The sequence below is a fragment of the Ornithodoros turicata genome, chromosome 6 (assembly GCF_037126465.1).
Source record: "Ornithodoros turicata isolate Travis chromosome 6, ASM3712646v1, whole genome shotgun sequence".
NCBI lineage: Eukaryota > Metazoa > Arthropoda > Arachnida > Ixodida > Argasidae > Ornithodoros > Ornithodoros turicata.
In genome coordinates, this window is record NC_088206.1 from 44,356,366 (window position 1) to 44,378,498 (window position 22,133).

The following is a 22,133-nucleotide window of genomic DNA, read 5'->3' on the forward strand; positions in this document are numbered from 1 at the left end:
AGTGACCTTCTTTACAAAAGCATATCGTGTTAGATTTTTTTTGTTTACGTTTCACAGACGGGGTACACGAGGGCCAAAATGACAAAATCACAACTGTTTCAAGCTCCAAATCGTCCTGCTGCAATTATCATGTTGCAGACCGTACGTGTGTAGTGCAAGAAGGCCCTTTCACATCAAAATGTAAGATGGGAGTCACAGTTAATGCAAAGTGGTTCCTATGAGAGACTTCGATGCTGAACAAAATTGTGCAAACTGCGGAAGGTGCCATAGAAGATATTCAGAAAGCGTGTCTGGTCTCACAACGGTGCTACGACGCTCTCTTTTAGATGACGATGATACTCATTGGAGTTTCAGATGTGCGGCTGCATTTTTTCGAACGTGCTCCACATAACAAGCATGACAAAGTCAGCACTGGATAGCAGGCCCCCGTTCCTAAGCAGCTTTGCTCACGCTGCAGTTGTATTCAGCAAAAGCATGTGAGTACTCGAGAAGGACATTCAGTTTGGCACAACCGCGCCTGCAAATAATCAGAACAAATGAAGGAAGAAACAAACAAACATAGAAGGGCTGTACTTCAAAAACAGGTAAATCTTGTGTCTCAAGGAGGTGTTACCACTTTTAAGTAACTTAATTGATTAAGCTTACATCACTACCTGATTAACTGTCCTAACGAGCGTGTTCTAATTGCGTGAAGCAATTAAATTACGCTCACAACGTATTTGGGCTGCTTCGGTGTGTCCATATTTGCGAGGCAAAGCACCGCAGTCGTTCACTAAAAGACACTTTCTGCGGCGGTGCTTGATATAAATCATACGAAACCGATACACGGCTAAAACAACGGCTGTGATTCTACAGAACGATCTCTTTCTGCCATGCGAGTATATCCTTTCCCGGACCGTTCTTTATGGAACAATTTTTGTCCAGAACGCAGCACGGGATATTACATACATGGTGGTTGTTAACCTCACATCGTTTCTTGTTGAAATATTGGCTGGGAAACGTACTGTAGTACAATCCCCAGCGCTGCACTGCTGTGACGGTCTAGTTTCGGAATGCAAAACATAACGTAATTAAGAATCGAACGGCAGCACACCGATGTCTCAATACGGCCGAAAGTCTCAATACGGCCGATAATCCTTTAATCCCCAAGTGTCTCATTACGGCCAAAGTCTCAACACGGCCGAAGGCAGTCTCATTACGGCCGAAGATGTCTCATAACGGCCAAATGTGAAAATGTGTATTTGTAACCTGCATTGATATGCAATGTCGCAGCCAGGTATGGATATATATTCAGCAGGGTATAAGGCATGCACTGTGCCCTTAGGGCCCTTATCATATTTATATACACATATTGCGAGACAAACGGTATGTTATCATACCACAGCACAATGCAACATATTGTGTAATGTGTACTCCCACAAGGTAGTGTTGATGTTGCTGTGAAGCAGGCTACTATGTGGAGTTAGCTACTTGTAGAGAGCTAGATGAATATTGGCTTTGTTGTGACGCTTTTGGAGCCATCCTACAGTCACTGGCCAAGACGGAACATCTATCTCAGTTGATGTCAGTTTATTTCCATTCGCCTTACAATTGTACAATTCTTGCTTCTGGAATGAATAAACCTGCAAGAAGCGAAGAGCAACCATGAATAGGCTAGAATATTTAAAAAAAAAACAAGCATTTGTCTCTACATGGCTGGTTTTAATGTGCGCAAGCTGCACATGTGTTGATACGTGTCTGTTATTTCATACACGGTTAACATAAACCTTCATCCAGACAAAAGAATGACAAGCCTTAAAAATGTGACTTCCAGGTAAACACAGAGCATGACCATGATATGAATATAGGTTCAGTTGTTCATTCCCTTAATGGAAGCATGTGAATATCAAATAGTGATACATTACAATTCATGAAATGATGCATGCATAACTTTCCATTTCTGGTTCCTTTTTTATAAAGGTAGTGCACTACTACAAAATTTCTCACTTCACAACAGAACCTTATGATGGATCTTAACAGCTCACCTCTTCGGCCAGGACTCCCTGGGCAGCAACATCCTATTAGCCATGTTGTTTTTCTTTTGCCGAATTCGGCATTCCTTTGGTAGGCGTTGCCATTCTGCAAGTCGGCTTCACCTAATTGTGACATCAGTGCAGTGGCATAAGCCCTAATGTAGTGCCCCACGAAAATGAACGAGGGGCAGTGGTTTATCCAGAATCCCAAGCACGAGAGGGGTGTTGGAAAAAATTGTGGGGGGAGGGGAAGGCTTAACATATCATTACAGACGTATCTGAAGCTGAAATCACAAGGGCACCCCATGTAGGGGGTGCAGAGGCAAAAAAGTTAGGGGGGTGTAGGGGGGTCTGGGTAAAGCACTGACGAGGGGGACTCCTCCACCCCATGTCAAGCCTCATAAAGCACCTCCTGAAATATTTTCTTGGCTATGCAGCTGCATCATTATGACGTAATTGTCATTGTTCTCCATAATTCTTGAATATGTTTTGAATATATGGAAAAAAAGTCTGCTTGACAGCATATGTCTCATGGTCATCATCAAACAAAAGCATACGTCATTTTGTTCTGTGCCTTAGGTACTTTTTTTAAATTTCAGGTGGACGTAAATTGTAGAAGGCAGCTAGTGGGGGAGAAGATCATGGTCATAGATCATGTGGCTCCTGGAGCTCCCAGTGGGCTCCCTTGTGGAGTACTTTTCAGAACACGCACACAGTTCGCTCACAGAACCAACGAGTAGGATGTTGCTTGAATACTGAGAGAAAATGGCGTAACACATACAAATATCGTGTGACACATATGACAATAAAAACATTTTTCACGAGGGATGCACGAAACACTGTCGCAATATTGTGTGCATGAACCATTGTGTGTGACACAAGCCGTGGGGGCACACCGCCTCGGACACATTTTGGGAAGCATAAAACACAGTATATACACAGCTAATATGGTGGATGCTTCTTTTTTCTTTTTGGCCGTTATGAGACATCTTCGGCCGTAATGAGACTACCTTCGGCCGTATTGAGACTTTGGCCGTAACGAGACACTTGGGGATTAAAGGATTTTCGGCCGTAATGAGACTTTCGGCCGTAATGAGACTTGGGCCGTAATGAGACTTCGGCCGTAATGAGATGTTACCGCGCTTAGGGCCTCCCAACATGGCGGCCCGAACGCACGCCTCTCCCCCGCGAGCCCCTCTCCCATGCGCCATCCAGCCTTTATAGATAGATATCAGTGGATGCGCGAGCGGCTTTTGTACACCTTGTACTCTATGTTCTGTACCTAGGGTGAAGCAAACTGATGGCGCAATCTCGCGGTTTATCCGAGTCTGACCCGCTCCTGATCCGGCGCCATTCGCAGATCATAGCAAGCGTCCATATTTCATCCGAACCCAGAAGTTTCTTGCGGATATCCGCAGGTATACGCTTCCATATGCGAATGGTGCAAGGCTTTATATAGCTGTGAGCCTCACTGGACCCTAGGACAGCATGGACGATGAGCCACCACCACGAGATTCCGTCGTTTCCAGTACTGCCATGTCAATGACTATTTTGCACGTTCGTCTTTTCCCCTAGCGTTATAATTTGTTAGACTTTTCGTGGTTAATATTTTTGCTGAATTGTTCAGCATTTAAATGTGACAGTTAAAGGGAACTTTCATCAACTGAACATGCGTCTACGTGCCTATAATATTCATACTGGTGAAATGGAACTCCACAGCGCTCAACTGGAGCCATGTTCCTTTGGTCCGGGTGGTTGTGATATTGAAAACCAACCAGAAAAAAAAAAAAAATCGGAAATACGATGAATTAAATCGGGAGCCCAAGAAACAAATATAGCACCCCCCCCCCCCCCCGGATACATGCAACGTGGGTAAGTATGGCCGTAATACCCTCTACTACAAAAAAAATATTTTCTCCTGTATACGAAAAAACACCCTCGAGATTTTTTAATATCTTGTAGAGGAAGGCTCGTTCTATAAAGCTACGTTGGTTTCAGGCGTCTCTTCCGAGCTCTTCATTGCGTGTTTTACGCTCGATTGTAGCGAATTTTGGAAAATCGAATACTTCCTCTTTTTTTCCTGCAATGACTACAAGAGTTACGTGTCTTGCGATTTTTCCTGTTGAAGTATTCCACGAGGCCTTGTCAAGGAAAAATATTCAGTAAAATTTAATGGTTTAATTTTCCACACAAAAATCGCGAAGTAGGAGGAAAATTGCGAAACTTGAAAAACTTTAGGATCGATACCACGGCTTCTAGAGAGAAAAAATAGCAACAAAACCACAAAAACACCATTCATGGAGGCTGATGGTAAAATCCTTATATTTTTCAAGGCAAAATTACTTTTAAAAAAGTGGATTTTTAAAATTTATTCTACGAAATTAACCTTCAACGTTGCAGACCTTGCAGACCAAACAACCACAGGGGTGGCATCCAATGCATTGCTCCGTAGACGAAATCGTGCTGGGCGAACGCAATGCGTCCTGGACAGGTCCTGGTCGCACGTCACAGCAAACGTCAAGGCACACGTGACCTCAAAGATGGCGGCGCCCGTGATCGGCGGCCAAACCGTTTGTAAATAATGCGGTTGTTGTTTCTGCGCGACGTTTTGGATGTTTTTCGATCACGGTAATCATTTTTATCCGATAATCTCGCAGTAAAACGCGCAGTTTTACACATAAGGCCTCGTATTGTTGACGACTTCCAAAGATGTGATGACGACCGCGCGTTAAGACTCCCTAAGCCGATGTGATGTACTTAAATTAAAGAGAAATGGCTACCATGTTGCGGAAGAAGCACTGCATAGTTTACGCTGGCAAAACACGTTCATCTCTTGGCGTTATGCCGACGAAAAAATGTCGGTAAGCGGCAAAACGACATGTAAACAAAGTCACATGACCTCAAAATGACGTTTTCTATGACGTGCGACCAGGGAAAGATGGCAGTTTTGCCAAAAGCACCCGCTTGAGGGTAGTTACAACAATGGCGGGTTTGTGTCACCCCTGTGCAAACAACAGTGATCGAGGCATCTATTTCTCACCCCTTCCTCACTGCTTCAGCGCCACTATCCGGGAAAAAAGGAAAAGTATACAAATTTTCGAGTTTATTATCTAAAAGCTTCGTATTTTTGGGACGTATTTTATATCGTAACCACTAAATAAACATATATTATACACAAAACAACAGCAACATTTCACAGAAAATCACACTTTTATAACATTTCTAACCACAGCGACAGTAAAGCAGACGACACATCTCGAGAAGCTCCGCAAACGTCCGTCATGAACCTCTTCACTCTCGGACGAATACTTACGGACACTGAAAGAACAGTGACATGGATTCACGACAAAGGATTGGTCCCTACCACCATGATATGCCCCCGTTGTGGCCACCAACTACAGGTTTTCCCGTCCATTTTAGTCCAAGTGCCATCTGAATTAGTCCAGGTGCCATCTGAAATAATCCAAGCGCCATTCAATTTAATCCGTGCGCCATCTGAAAAAAATCAACATGCTATTCAATTTCAATCCGGGTGCCATCTGAATTAATCCATGGTGTTTTTAAGCACTATAACCGTGTGTTCACACAGGGACATCTTTGTAGAGTATTTTAGTGGAAGAAAAAGTAAAAAAGAAACTACTGATGGAACTGAAGGTGTGCCGTGTCTTATGTGGAACATTCGCACGACGCTGAGATATTGGGAGTTGGAGCGGAAGTTGTAGGACTTTATCTGTTTTCACGTTTCGCCGGGCTGAACTTTGTTATCATTATTTGCTGGCATTATCTACTGTTGTGGCTGCGGAACTGTTGTAGGGGGGCGTGGTCGTTCGTATTTAAGCAAGCGTTTTCCCGTGCGGAAAGGTCTTCGGGTGGCTGCCGGTTGTTACGGCGGTTGCGGGTCGAACCGCTGTGTAAAGGTATGGAATAAACCTTGTTTGTTGTTTGAACCTTTTCGTTTGCTGTGTCTTCCTTGGCGACGGAACGGACGGACTGACGCCCCGAGGTTGTGGAAACACCGGGTTTCCACAAAGTATAGCAAACGACGGCACTGGTGCTGTCGTCTGCTACACAATATCTTCTGACTGAACAGTTGGATATTTCGCGCAGTTAGAAAAGCGCGAAAAGGCATGAGTCACATAGCAGACGACACAACTGGTGCTGTCGTCTGCTACAGAATATCTTCTGGCTGAACTGCAGGATATCCCGCGCGGTTAGCAGAACGCGAAAAGGCATATGATGTTCTAGCAGACGACACCAGTGTTTCTGTCGTCTGCGAAGGAATATCTTGTGACTCTGCCGTAGGATATTCTCTGCGTTTTGAAGAGCACGGAAAGACATCCCGCAGCTTAGTCACAAGATATTCCGTAGCAGACGGCAGGACCAATGGTGTCGTCTGCTATGTGAGTCATGCATTTTGTGCTCTTCTAACCGCGTGGAATATCTTGCAGCTCCGTGAGAAGATGTTCTGTAGCAGACGACAGCACCAGTGGTGTCGTCTGCTATGTGAGCCATGCCTTTTTGCGCTATTCTAACTCCGCGAAATATCCAGTAGTTCTGGTCAGAAGATATTCTGTAGCAGACGACATGACCAATGGTGTCGTCTGCTATGCTTCTGCTTTAACACTCGATATCTCGGCGCCGTGCGAATGCTCAACATAAGACGCAGCAGAATTTAGGTCCTGTCAGCAACATTTTACTTTTCCTTCCACTACATGCCTGTAGAATATTCTGCGGGGACGTCCCTCGTGTGAGTACACGGTTGTAGTGCTTAAAAACACCATGGATTAATTCAGATGTCACCCGGATTAATTTAAATGGCATCTGGATTTTTTCAGATGGCGCCCGGATTAAATTGAATGACGCTCGGATTATTTCAGATGGCACCTGGACTAATTCAGATGGCACTTGGACTAAAATGGACGAGAAAACCTGTAGAGTCAAAGCCGTGCCAGCGCACTTTCGGTCGCTTTCGGTGCCGCCGCAACCACCCGGAATTTTGCCAGTCCACCACTACTGGGACCTGGTTTGAGAACATTCGATTGGCGCCGGAGCAAGTACTGATACTCACCTACTGCTTCGCAACAAAAATGACCTTCCGGCAAGCAGTAAAAGAAGCCTCCCTGGACAGTACCATGTCCGAAGCGACAGTCACAGACTGGTATTCGTACTGCAGGGAAGTGTGTACTGACTCCCTTTCAGACGTGCACAGGGGAAAAATCGGAGGCACAAACCACGTCGTAGAAATCGACGAATGCAAAATAGGCCGACGCAAATACCAACGTGGTCGTGTTGTGGAGGGGACCTGGATCCTGGGCCTTATCGATGTGGACACAAAGGAGCTCCGACTTGCCGTTTGTCCTGACAACAAAAGGGACAAAAACACGCTCCTTGCCCTCATCGATGCCAATGTGGAAAAGGGGACCACAATATACACTGACTGCTGGAAGGGCTACTGTGGACTATCTGCCTCAGTCACGACGGATCACAGTCTACATGGGCCCTCTCGACACATGGAATACGTGTTCGCCAGACCCAACCTAACCTCAGTCACGACGGATGCACAATCTACATGGGCCCTCTCGACACATGGAATACGTGTTCACCAGACCTAACCTAACCTCAGTCACGACGGATCACAGTCTACATGGGCCCTCTCGACACATGAAATACGTGTTCACCAGACCCAACCTAACCTCAGTCATGACGGATGCACAGTATATATGGGCCCTCTTGACACATGGAATACGTATTCGCCAGACCTAACCTAACCTCAGTCACGACGGATGCACAGTCTACATGGACCCTTTCGACACATGGAATACGTGTTCACCAGACCCAACCTAACCTCAGTCACGACGGATGCACAGTCTACATGGGCCCTCTCGACACATGGAATACGTGTTTACCAGACCTAACCTAACCTCAGTCACGACGGATCACAGTCTACATGGGCCCTCTCGAAACATGAAATACGTGTTCACCAGGCTCAACCTAACCTCAGTCACGATGGATGCACAGTCTACATGGGCCCTCTCAACACATGGGATACGTGTTCACCAGACCCAGCCTAACCTCAGTCACAACGGATGCACAGTCTACATGGCCCTCTCCACACATGGAATACGTGTTCACCAGACCCAACCTAACCTCAGTCACGACGGATGCACAGTCTATACATGGACCCTCTCGACACATGGAATACGTGTTCACCAGACCCAACCTAACCTCAGTCACGACGGATGCACAGTCTATACATGGGCCCTCTCGACACATGGAATACGTGTTCACCAGACCAAACCAAACCTCAGTCACAACGGATGCACAGTCTACATGGGCTCTCTCCACACATGGAATACGGACTCAGCTGACCTGACCTAACCTCAGTCCCACCCATTTCCTCTGATTCATTTGTGCCTCTGCTAATAACTTTCAATATTAAATTTCAATACATTTTAATATTAAATGCTGCTAATAACGTTCAATAATAAATTTCAATATTATATTCAATACATTTCAATATTAAATGCTGTATTCCAGACATCTACAAACATTTACTCATGGACATCCCCAGGACTACCAAAATTAAGTCCCCCGCTGTTGCAATGGGAGTCCTGATGATGTCCAAGAGTGTGTCATCCGGACCATCCGGGACGTCTTATGGATATCTGATTGTCCGGCTGGCGACATGCTGACGTCCCTAGGATGCGCCTTGGTTGTGTGGGTGGTGATGAGCTGGTTCGGGAATCCAAACCGGGAAAAGATGTGCAGCAGCCGGTGCCGGATCTGAGCTGACACAAGTTTCTGCAGCGGGTAAAGCTGAAGCCACTTCGTGAAGTGATGTGTAACAACTAACAGATATTGGTTACCACTGGGACTTCTGGGATAAGTTTCTGCCATGGTTTCTGGCTAACAATCGGTTGAAGTAAGTCAGGTGGATGCCCTCCACGTGGTTTAGACTTTTGACATACCATACTCACTAGCCGCGGTTACACGAACGCGACAGAAACGGGTCGGGTTGGTTTATTGCGAATCATCCCCCATCTGGCCGTGCCAACTAATCTTCTAGAAGGATTGATGTGAGGAGGTGCAATAAGATAACTAGACCCGTTTCTTTCGGGTTCATATAACCGCGACTACTCAGATAGTAGGAGTCGTACCTCTTCTCAGCGTCTTTGGTGTTTACCGGATCTCCAGTCAACTTGACATCCGCTGACAAAGGCCGTCAGTCCTCTGAGCTTCCAAGATATCGTCGCTGCTCACGATGTGTCCCCAAGAGAGCTCTCCTTCCGAAACGGTCTGCTCATGATGATGATGAGATAGGTTTTACTGGCGCATGAGCGACGACGGCTCTAATGCGCCAAGGAATGTCGGAGAAGTAAAACACTGCACTACTGAGTTTGATGTTCAAAACGTTGAGCAGTAAAACCTGTCAACTGTCATATGAAGTCTAAAAAGGTCAAGGAATGGTGCAGACAAGTGAAGCAAAACAGAATGTTCAGCGTTGAACCTGTCAACATCATATGAATTGAAACAACTTGGCCAATTCTCGTTCTTTACATCATATGAAGTTTAAAAACCCCGTGTCCTTAAGAAAGTTGTATATTCTTTCAAAAGGAATGAGGGCGTTCATCACCCACCAACATGACTGGGTGAAGCTGTAGGCAATATGCATAAAGTTCACGAAAGTGCTGCTGCCGATGGCATTCATAAAGAGGGCAAGTGATGTGTATGAAGCAGCGAAATCTGTTTGTCACAGTGCGCACAGCCATGGGGGATTCCCCCCCAGCAAGCAAAAACTATGAGTTGCGAAGGTATACCCAACACAAGAGAACCTCGTTGAAACGATTTTTCATGCCATACCACCGTTTACCTACTGTTGGCTTAACCAACTGAAGTTTATTTTCCATCTGTTCCCTCCAAACTTGTTTCCATTTACAAGCAATGCTTCTTACGAGCGCTAGCTTCAAATCCTGGAAGGGAGCTCCACCTGGAAGAATGTTGTTGTGGAGAGCGGCCACAGCAGCTTGGTCAGCCATTTCGTTTCCCGGGATCCCCACCCAGCACAGCAGAACATGGAAACCTTCTTTCCTTATGGCAGCTTGCAAACAGCTGAGTGAATCAATGTAGATAACGGACGATTTCCTCTGGCGTTACAAGATAAAACGAAGAGCTAAAATCATGGCAGGAACCTCCGCACTGAAAATGGGTAGGGTATATTGTCCAGCCAGTGTGTCAGAGAATCCCCTTCCGTTACCATGGCACACTACGCCGCAGTGTTGGTCTTCGACCCATCTGTGTCGAATTCTCGGTGAGTTCCGAAGCTTTCCTTCAAGGATTCAAATTCCTGTCGTAAAGACTCCGGGGGTATTAGCTTTCTTATACTTAGTTAATATGGCATAAATATTTTGCCGTTAACCCAGAATCATGTGTTCGTGTGAGTGCCATTCTGAACCCTGCTCCACTTGAAGTCAACCTCAGATGGAGCAGGGTCCAAGTAGATCCATCAAGGTTGGTCCCGCTGCATCCATCAGGAGGGTATCCAGGTGGTTCCAGCTGCGAATTGTTCTATAAACCTCTTAATAATAATTCGTGGCTTTACGTCGTGAGACAACTGTGATCATGAGCGACGCCACAGTGGTCGGGTCTGTGGATTAATTTTGCCCACCTGAGGGTTCTTTAGCGTGCGCCGAATTCTCGGCGCACCATATAAAACCTCTTAATGTGGAACCAGTTGAATTTCCAACAGGTTCCAGCTAGGGACTTTCGGTTGGGATTATACCAGAACATGCATTCTTCCATGCAGATGGATTGTGCATGTATGTGTGTTGAGCAGTGGGCGTATTTCTTTATAACGAATCGATAAGAACCGTGCCATACAGGGTGTTTCACCAAAATTCTAACACCGTGTGCCGGAGACTCCGGCGTCGTCAAAAGAATCCCAGGGGGTCAAAATTATCCGCAGCCTTACCCTGCGGCACGTGCAACATGTTGCCACACAAATAGTTTGACATACCTTATCTACTCCCATTACCTTAAGGCTATGGTCTCACTCCCTTCTTAAAAAGAGGCAACTTTGTACCAGACCTGTAGCTCTCATTTTCGTTTGTTGGTGGTGAAACTGGTGCCATTCGGAAGCTACGATTCTTGACTCGGGGGACCGTCTTCCGATTTTCGGCCAGGCATGCGGTTGCGTCGCCATAAGGCCTGGAACATGCCAATATATCCGATTATGGGTGGTCTTTGTACGAAACTGGTGCAAAAGGGAGAGCAGATAGCGGCGCACAATTTGTTGCGTTGTGTTGTTCTGTGATACGTGGAGGGTGGACCGTCTCGCTCTTATTGATATATGACGCCGATAATCCGGAAGCGCCTTCAGAAAAACATGAAAAAATGCCTTTCTTTGGCTTTCTGTTTCGAGGTGTTCTAATGTCACCACACCAGCATAGAAGTGGCAGTGGATGGGTAATTATGCGCAAAACAATTGCTGAAAATTTCAGCATGATTGGAAGAGCACAGCGCAGGTTATAAACCTCTACCCGAGAAACGTCATCATGACGTTGGTAGACACACCGAAACCAAAACAGATCGGAAGGGGAGAGCTGAGTTCCACGAATGAGCAATTGTTCGCTGCCTCCTGTTGAAAGATAAGTAGGACCGAAGGTCGCGTCCTTTTCAGAGACCATCGTAATCCCCTCAAGACCGTGGCTTTCGGGCGCGACCTTGTTCGCCTCTAGCTTTGAACGTAGTTCAACTCTACCAAACTCGTGGCGCTGTCGAACATTATGACGTCATTTGTTTACAAACAGGTAGAGGTCTATTACGTTCCCAAGCCATTCCAAAACATTCCGACCAAACCGTAACTATACAGGATTTTCGGTGGCCACATCGTGGCGGAGCATGTAACTACCGTGTGATCAACTCCAGTATTCTGCGAAAGGTGGCGCTTGCGTCACTTGTGTTCGTTACGTGGTTACGTCACGTTGGTTGCGTACTGCTCTGGCTGTGCCGCCGCTGTGCTGCGGGACGCATTCATTCACGCCGTGTTGACAGGTGCTGACTGTCGTGTTCTGATTTGAACTGTTGGTACTGCGGTAGGCTGCACGTTCATAGTATCGTTGCTGCTGCCGCTTCGCACTAACTGGAAACGCGCGGCAATGACACGGCCGTGCAAGAATCCTCGGAAACCGTGGAGTTGCGGTTGGAAATCAGTCCGCAAGCTGCGTCGGCGGCTGGCGAGAGAGAAACGGTAAGTTGTAACCAAGTGATTGTAACTTTGTACTGGTGCAGTGCGCTTGCTCTTATTTATTTGTTATTCCCCGTAGGCAATTCAAACTGTGGCCTTTGCCCTCCTTGTATGGTCTTAGGCATCAGTGGTCTTAGTCTAGTGTCATTGCCTTGACTCTGGGGGCAGGACTGAGAAGCACCTGTATTACGACTCCCCCCGATGATTTTTTTTTTGTTTTTTTGTTGATAGTCTGAGGTACAGCACAGGAGTCTAAGTGTGAGGATGGACAGCGTTCTCTAGGTTTGGAACTGTCTTCTGCTGTGTATCTCTCTTCGATATTTCATTTCTGCCCATGGGAGCATTGCCAAGTTTTTGTGCATTTTGACTTTTTCAGATTACCACAGTGGTGCCAACTTTCACTTGCGGCTATCCAAGAGCGTACGATGTGATGCGGTTCAGGTCGACCCGGATGTTATCATAAACAATATATGCATTTACGAATTTCTAATGGCTGTGTTCCATCTCCTCTTTTTCTATGTTTGCTACAGTTGCCTCACTGCCTAATCCCGTTTTTTTACCCTCGCCAAGCGAATGGCCGCTTCCGCAGTACGATGAACTCAGCATGGGCATGTTCATAGCAATATCACAATGCCTGTACTAACATACCTGAAATTTGACCCGTACATTCCTTTAGTCTCACCATATGTTCTCGTCTTGTTTTTTTTTTTTTTTTACCTTCTCCAACGTCCCGCGGTATCGTGAAAAGTTGTATTCTTCTCCCACAAAAGTCTTCTAACGCTTTGAGTACGTTATGCAAGAGCAGGAAATAGACCAACTTGCGCGAGATTTCGGACCACTGACCAGAGGTGGGGAGTAATGCATTACTTTTGAGTAATGAGTAATGGTAATTAATTACATTTTGCCAGCAAGTAATGAGTAATGGTAATGCATTACATTCCGACTAAGTAATGCAGGGTGGCATTACTTTTGTCGAATGTTCATTGCGCCACGCAAAGATTTGGAACATCCAGGTTCTCTTCAACCCGCCTTTAACAATGAGCACAGGGCAACATGGAAAGAGAAAGGCGCGGCCTGGGGAATTCTGCAAGCGTTCAACAGCCGGCGGTGTGTGTCACAAGTGTCTACATGATGATATCACCGATTTTCTCCTGTGTACATTTAGAGTAAAGGATAATCACTGAAATAGAAACATAGCCTCTATGAAGGTAACACGTAATTATTGCTGTAGTGATTCACTGTTTTGGTATGGTCCCGTGTTAGTTTCTCTTGTGCTGTCAGAGGTATAGTTCTTCTGCCAGTTTTTCCGTAGGCTGGACTTCATCCGCCGGCTCCATTATGCTAGAAAAGGCATTTGCAATAAATCTTATCGATAGTTTTTGCCTATCAGACTCGCTTCTGCGGGGATTTAGTGGCACCAATTTGGGGATACTCGGGTGGCTATTGCCTACAGAAAAAAAAAAGCAAGGGAAAAACTTATGCATAGCATCTTTGAGGCTTATGCCCTAAAATGTAAATGTAATGCCAGAGTAATGCCATTACTTCGTTAAAGTAATGACATTACTAATGCATTACTAATATCCAAAAGGTAATGAGTAATGTAATGCATTACAAAATAAAAGTAATTTCCCCACCTCTGCCACTGACCTGCTGCAATCGGGTTAGCATGGCACACGGCGAGACCGAGACAAATAATGGGAAAGCGCGCCCGTTCACATTCCTTCGGTTGTTGTACCACCTGTCTAATTGTAAAAGAAAATCATGAGGGAACGCATAAGGCTTCGAAACGTGTCTCTTGTGTGCTTCCTTGTTTGTCTTTCTCGCATTCTCGCAACGTGCCCTCGGCCTAACATACTGGCCTTGGCTCATAATCGTTGTTGTGAACGAACTAAAAATCGTAGAACCCTATGTTTGCGCCTAGAGAGCAATACGTGCGTGTAGTGTGCCTGTGGTCCAAATCTAGCGGTACAATGAACGACTGTAGCATTTCGTGCAGCACTATCTTCGGTGCGCAAGCAGCCATGGTCTCAAGGGAATATAAAACTGTAATCGGTATCATCAACATAATTATCGTAATGTACCTAATTATCGCAATACGTTTGAACAGTTGCACACCTCGCCGCGCATGCTGAATCATATTCGGTTACTGCAAGCGTCACTGGCATCCTGCGTGTTAGATAAAGCTGTTAGGGGCAACAAGCAGGCTCCTACAAAAGAATTGTCACTGCTAGGCAATGAATGTGAACACAGAAAAGGCTACGAGCTAATTCTCTTCCGTCTTCCAAACACACGCTTCTTCGTGTTGCTCCTTTATTTATTTTATATTTTTTGCTTCATTGTTTCTAGTCGAACTGAAGGAACCGGGTTATGCACCAGCTTGCCTCCGTCCTGTCCCTTCGGTCGGCACTTATGTACCGGAGTACCGCTATTCGCTACTCCTCTGAAACGCCGCTACTCATTCCGAAACGTAGCGCGGTACCGCTACCGGAAGGAAATATGTACCGGCGCTACTGCCAAGCTGCCTCGTAAGATATTTTTTTATGACGAACACGTAACCATGATGAGTAGAGCCCACACAACGCTTAGACAATAAAATATTGTTTTATGCAGGAACAATAAGCACGAAAAATATCGATACCAGCTCTGAACTTTATTCTAGGCAGAATAAGAGCGTACAGAAATTAGAAAATATCACTTTGGTCATGCCGGATTGTGACACGGATACTTTGTCGAAGTGAAATGGCGTGGAATACGAGTTACTTCTTTTGTCTTGCCCACTAAAGTAGCGGTAGCAGCATCGGACACGTTACCAAAATTTGTAGCGGGAATTATTTTTCCGCTATTGGTTAGAAATTTAGCGCGAGCGCTCCTCCGCTACTGAAAAAGTAGCGAAAAGAGCTGCTGTGTTAGTAGCGCCGCTACGCACAGCACTGTCTGTCGACAAGGAAACGTGTCCAGCAACACACGCAAAAAACAAAAAGAAAAAACCGTCACCGAATCACGCACGTGTGTGCCGTAATGTAACGCGTATGACTGAATTCAGGTACCGTCTGCACCATGATAAACATTCGTTATGTAGGCAAGGGGATTTTGTCGGTCAAATCCTTTTTTTATGGCAAAAAGAAAAACAAAATAAAGAGATAGAACAAGAAACAGCAAATCTTGACAAAATTTACCTTTTTTTTGGGGGGGGGGAGGGGGATTCATAAAATTAGATTAGGCATATGCTGTGGGACTACTTCTGTGTTATGTATTCTTGTCTTTCGCATTGCACGATCTCGAAAACCTTCCGTATAACGTTCCTTCCATCTGCCGACGTCCTTGCCTCTTGCAAGTGAAAATGTACGCGTCCTTACGTATGTGGCTTCCCAGCTAATAGTTCTTCTTATGAAGCCACAAAAACGTGGTAGTTAGTAGTTAGTCAGTTAAATAACTTAGTAAAATAAAAATAAAAACATGGTATTTCTGTACCCATGTCAACTGTTTTCCATGGCATATCGTATCACCAAAAATGCAACAATGCAACTCACCTTGCTGAAGTTGTACAAGTTGATGCATAACTTTCCCATCAAGACAAGAAGAAAAAGGGTGCCGCGGAAAATGTGTGATCAACGGCATTTAGACACGACGGAGCTACGGCAGACGAGGACAGTACGGCACCACACAGCCCTTTTCCGTATTGTCCTCGTCTGCCGTAGCTCCGTCGCGTCTGAAATGTCATACCAACCCCACACTGCGTTGTTAGTCAACGACATTTGTTTGTGTGATATACACTAACACAACTACGTGGGGGCTTGAGTGTCTGCCCCACTGCTATGTCTGCTCCTGGGAACTTTAATCATGCTGGGGCAAGGTCCCCTCCAAGCAGTCTATCCAGCTGACACTCAGGACGAACGTTTCGCGGGATATTCTAATGGTCGCGTGCTCAATGTTAGAGGACGGTGGTCTTCCTCTCCATGAGTCCCGACCGGCGATGATGGTATGCCACGGAGAGGCGATGACGGTGGCCCATCTCCATGACCGCGCCGGTGGAACTGAGAAGCGGGTGCTCCACGCGCGTGGCCATCGTTGTCGTCGTCCAGCGTCGCATCGCAAGAGCTGGAGTCCAGGTAACGCGTCTGGGAAAAGCTGCAGTTGAGGGCGACCGTGGTAGACGTGCAGACGTGGTGACGTGTGGTCGAACAGGGGCACGGCACACATTGGCGGCATTTCACAGAGGATGAAGACGGGAACAGCGATCCATCAGGTAGAGACGAGCGAGAGAGAGTGAGGCGCTCGGTGACGTGGTTCTGGGGTGCCGCGACCGGCACGGGAGCCGAAGCTCGAGAGTCCCAGGTGGAGTGAGTGAGGTGCCGAGACGGGCTGAAGCGTGCAAAGGCGTCGGCTGCCGCGACTGCCGCGACCGGCAGGTGAGCGCAAGGCTCGAGTGTCGCGGCCGGCAGTGAGGAGCGTGAGAAGAGGAGTGAAGAGTACCGAGATGCGGTAGGAGTGCAGGCGGCTCAATCTGTGACGCGCGTGTGTGCCGGAGGGATGTGCTTCGCAATACGGCGTCTGCAGGACAGCTGTGGTCTTGCCGAGCAGAAGAAGCCTTTGGAAATGTGACCAGTTCGTGGCGTGTGGATGAGACGGTTCGAAGGAGTCGAGTCGCAGTTGAGTTGGTCGTTGCGTGAACGCAGGGCGTCGTTGGGTTGAGAGGCTTCCAGGATGGGGTGCTCAGCACCATGCCACTGAAACTGTTGCAAAATTTGGAATGGTGAAGGGCCGAATTGCTCCGGACGTGATGTTCTTCGTGCGGGTCACCAAATGTAGAGGACGGTGGTCTTCCTCTACATGAGTCCCGGCCGGCGATGATGGTATGCCACGGAGAGGCGATGACGGTGGCCTATCTCCACGACCGCGCCGGTGGAACTGAGAAGCGGGTGCTCCACGCGCGTGGCCATCGTTGTCGTCGTCCGGCGTCCGCTACACAACTTCTCGCTCGTCTAGATGCTCAAAACACACGACTGCTCTGGAGCATCTTTACTTGGCGACTGCTTCTCCTCCTTCGAGGATGTGCAAGATATTGGATATACATACATATGTTCGGGTGCCTCTTCTGAGTCACGCGGCGAACTGGCTTTCTCCTCTTCGGGCTAAAGCGCGCGAGTACAACGTTATGAGTGCTTGGCTGTCATAATTAAAAGCTATCTAAAATTGGCTAGCAAACCTGCTCTAAAGCTATACTCGATTACCTTGGGTGTGGAAAGAGAATTTTCGATTTTGGGAGTGAACATGAAAAGGAAATAGCAGTAGCGTGTCATATGCGTCGCATGTTCCTCTCAGGGAAGTCACACTGACAGTACGTCAATAAGCTACGTGTCTGTGAGAAACTTGCTTTTATTTCGTTGCATTTCTCCATATCGTGCTCATAGCATTTGCCATTACCTTCACGTTATTGTCATAATCTCAGTATAGGCTCAGTATATAGTAAAGGGGATAAGCCCATGAACGGAGAACCTGTTTCATGACAGTAACTGATCGCAGTTGTCTCGCGACGTAAAGCCTCGAATTATTATTATTATGACAGTAGCTATCGGCGTTGTCTTCGCAAACAGCGAAGAATGGTTGTAGAAAACAATATCCCCGAAAAAAAAAAAAAGTCCGTACACCAAAACTTCCTTACCGAAATGTCCCGTTCCCGCTCCAAAAATGTCCCCGACTGACCGCGTTATTCAGGCTACCAGCGGTATTCCTGCGGCTAATTTCAGAGTTAGCTAATTCCTAAAGTGCGAATGTCACGAGGAACTCCTCGTGTAGTGGCTAAAAGTATAATTATTGCGGGACAGGGAAGAAAACATTTCCGGGCATCCGTTCTAACGAACCAAAATACAAGATTACAACAACACACGCACATGAAGACATGATGATGGCGTGGGGCTGATGCCGGCCAGCAGGCTGACAAGATCACAGACGTTTTTACCAGATGTACGTTTTCTTGTATTTGCGTTCACGCTTTTCTGCTTTTCATAACCGATTGTGCACCCCGATGCTTTGGAGAATTGTCTTTGCGTGACAGTAAAATCCCGAGACGAGGGACGACGAAAGGCAAGGGATGATAAATCGGCGTTCGATGAAAACGGCGTTGGGTAAAATGTCCCAGTCGAAATGACGAAATGAAAACCCCGTCACATTTCCCTGTGCCGTTTCCCTAATGTATCAATTTCGCGTGTGACGTTGTCCCGGTCTACGTTCCTCAGTACGCTGTATTCCAAAGAGAAAAATAATATAACTACTAAAATGCTACTGTATTCTCGTACTAGTGTCGACTGTATTTGCTTGGCTGGTTGGTTATGTGTATCAAGCGTAAAACAACATCATAGAAACAAAGCACAAAGAACCATTGCGCATCATTTGTCGCCATGCTTTTCACCGAGTCTGAGTTCCCGATTTTTCTATTAGCGAAAAAAAGAAAAAAGACAGGAAATGGGGGAAATCTATTTTTCCCTTTTTTACACGCTCCTTTCTACATTCACAACTGCAGATTCGCAGAAACCCACCCAGGAACGTTTCCTAAGCGTTTTTGACGAGCGGTCGTTGCTCAGAACAAATGAGAGCAGCATGAAAAGTCTACTCAGCAGCGATAATACCGAAATCAGTTGAACCCTGGTGATATCGTCTGCGCCATGGTCTGCGAACGAAGTGCGGAAGTGACGACAGCGCTCTGCGGGCGATTTCAGCTGAATTCGTGCTTTCTCGGCGACGCATCGTGGTGAACGAACACAAACACGACAGACACGGACGGCGTTCAACTAGCAACCCAGGTTTATTTGACACAAATCCTCCCTACCGCTACCCGGGGGCGTGTTTCTCGACAAAGGTGACGTCTTCCTTTGATGAGTTCCAACCAACATGCTCTTTACCTTCTACGTAGTGCTCCACGGCGCAGCGGATAGATCTGAAATGACCAGTGTGTAACCAGTGTAACAGTCCGTTACGCGAGACCTGGAAATAGACCACCTCACGGGAGATTGGCATCCACTGTGCTGCTGCAACCGGGTCAACGTGACACATGGCCACAGGACGAACGACCGAGGAAAAACAACGAGAATACGCACGCGTTGACATTACTTCAGTTGTTGTATCTCATGTCTCATTGTAAGAGAGAATCACAGGGGAACGCAACAAAGAGTTTGGCTCTTGAGTGTCTCTTCGCTTGTATTTCTGACATTCTTGCAAGGTTTCCACAGAGTAACATATTGGCTTTGGATCGAAACAACTGTTGTGGACAGAACTAAAAATCGTAGCATCCTATTTTTGCCCCTAGTAAGCAATGCGTGCGTGTACAATGAACGTTTGCGGCATTTCGTACAACAGCTGTTTCGTTGCAATCTTTTCGCTACGCGACGGACAAGCAGCCCTGCTGTCAAATGGCATATAGAACTGTATTCGTTATTATTATAATACTTATCACAATGAAACTGCGATTATCATAATAGGCTCGAATCATAACAATTGCGCCCTTCGCTGCGCATGACGAATCAACTTCGGTCTCCCAGTGCCACTGACAACTTCTATGACACCGAAGCCTGTTAGGGGCGGAAAGCAGGCTGTTACAAAACAATTGTCAGTGCTAGGCGTGAATACTATTGCCCAGAGAGAAAAGAATAAAAGCCAATCCCCTTCCCCAGAGCACACGCGTCTTTGTCTCGTTCCTTTTTTTTTTTTTTCAAATAGTTTCTTTGTTTTCTACGTGTGGGGGAACTGAACGAAGAACCGGAGCATTGGAAGGTGGGGGCACCACTCTAACCGCCGTATTCTTGAACGAGCCTCGACTCGAAACTCGACTCGAGCTGCTCCTCGAGGCCGGTTTTGCGTTTCATAAATCGACCTTGACTCGAAACGCTCCCCGAGTGGAGGAATTCCTCCGTGCATTCCTCGAAAATATCGAGGTAAGATCGGTGCTACCTCGAGAACGCTCCTGAACTCGAGTTTGGCTGGTGTCATGGCGGAAGACAGGTCGTTCGCTGGGTCCATCGACTGTGTTTTGTGCCACGTTTGTTGTGTTTTGTGTGTGTTTTGTTTGTATTTGTAATGCACGTTGGTCGAAATAAAGTAAAGAATTACATTTATTTTTCATGCCATAAGTGTGTTTTAAGCACGATAATTAACATTTTCGAGTGGTCCCGAAAGACGGCTGGGGACGAGACTACAGCTTTATTCGAGGACGGTTTCTCGAGGAGCGCCTTGGCGGAGGAATCCTCGAAGCGGGTTCATGAAACGCATGAGCTCTTCGAGTGGAACAGCGCCACTTTCCTTCACTCGTTGGAGTCGAGGCGGAGCGTCGAGTCAAGGCTTGTTCAAGAATACGGCGGTAAATGTTTATTGTGTAGGCAAGGGGAAGGAGTGCTGTCGCATCCATTTTGCTACGAGGAATTTTTGTCGCACGATAACTATCCTGCAATGCAAATGCAATTTCTTGGATTGAACTCTGAAGTCTGTAGACGGATCCTCCGTTTACTCGCAAGTACAACGATCGTTTCACGACAAACTGTGGGCAATCAGCGCCGCGTAATGCGATGGAGGCGACTGAAATAAACTAGTGAAATGACCACATTTCGTGGCGAAAGATCACACTTCTCGTCATCTCACAAAGCGATAACACGAATCGCAGCCAAATAGAAAAAAAAAAGAAGTTATCTTCATCTACTACTAGCCACAGCCGCTACTATGCCGAATACGGACAGGTTACATAGCGTATAATTGTCGACTTCCCTATTTTGCTTCGGTTATGCCATTCCTTTGATTCTTATCATTTTGTGCGCGCACTGTGAGTTGAACTTCTAGTTTCAACAGAACTGGTAATTTCATAATTCATTTCAAGAAATCCTGTTTCTGTAAGCTGTATTGAGCTAAAACTGCTACCGATCGGCACGTGAACAGACTCTTCACAGCTGACTGCAATTATTTAGTATTTGCGTCCATTTTTTACGACGGTTGTGTGACCATTTTGCATTTGAGATATATATTTTTATATATCTCAAATATATTATATTTTGCACAGTCTTCGTCACACGCTACGCGCGCAACAGCTACCCCCGTGCTACTCAAAACACGAAAGCACGAAAATCAACTCGCCGTCTTGCACGACAGTTTCAGAAGGTTGTGCCTCATATGCACCAAATGCTCAAAACCTCCAAACGCTCATATGCACCGAAAAAAAGTTGGTGGTTTTGAGCGTTTGGTGGAAATGAGCAGGAGGGGAGAACCTGCTCATAAGCACCAAACGTCCAGAACATCCGAATGCTCATATGCACCGAAAGGCGGACGACCACACCAGCTCCGGTGGCGCAGCGGTAACGCGTGCGCTTGGAGACTGGGAGGTCCGCGGTTCGAATCCGCGGGCCGGCTGTGCCGTCTGGGGTTTTTCCTGGGTTTCCCTCAGATGTGTAATAGGCGTATGCCGGCACAGTTCCCCTGGACGCAGCTATCCTCCCCCCGAGCGGATTCCGCTCGGTCTTCCACTTCACCCTTCCCTCTCCTCCTCTCCACCACCTTTCCCTTCCCGAGAAACATGCCGCCTAATCAGGCAGGCAGACCTCTCGGGTTCCTCCCAACGACACTCCTCCTCCTCCTCCTCCGCGGACGACCACAAAGGCCGGGTCTTCCTCTCCCGCATTTGGAACAAGGTCGTAGGGTGAGAAAGGTGGAATGAATGGCGATTACCAAGGCCGCTTAATGTGTCAGTTTGAAGTTTATGTAACAGCTTGGTCCTGCTTGTATGTACAGTGAACCCTCGTTAATATGACCCCCGATAATCTGACATACCCGCTTTACGACCATGCACCTGGGGAACAATGCAGTGAAAGCTCTGCAAATCCCTCTCGTTAATATGACAATTC

At 46.7% G+C, this 22,133-nt stretch overlaps 2 long non-coding RNA genes across 2 annotated transcripts in view; both read left to right on the forward strand.

Annotated features, from left to right (window-relative positions):
- The window catches only part of LOC135396590 (uncharacterized), a 356,249-nt gene that overhangs the window by 308,565 nt on the left and 25,551 nt on the right, over positions 1 to 22,133 (forward strand). The gene's annotated exons all lie outside the window — the stretch shown is intronic.
- On the forward strand, positions 5,856 to 8,519 carry LOC135397944 (uncharacterized). The gene is made up of 2 exons (XR_010423902.1): positions 5,856 to 5,929; positions 6,890 to 8,519. It is a non-coding gene; the product is annotated as an uncharacterized LOC135397944 (long non-coding RNA).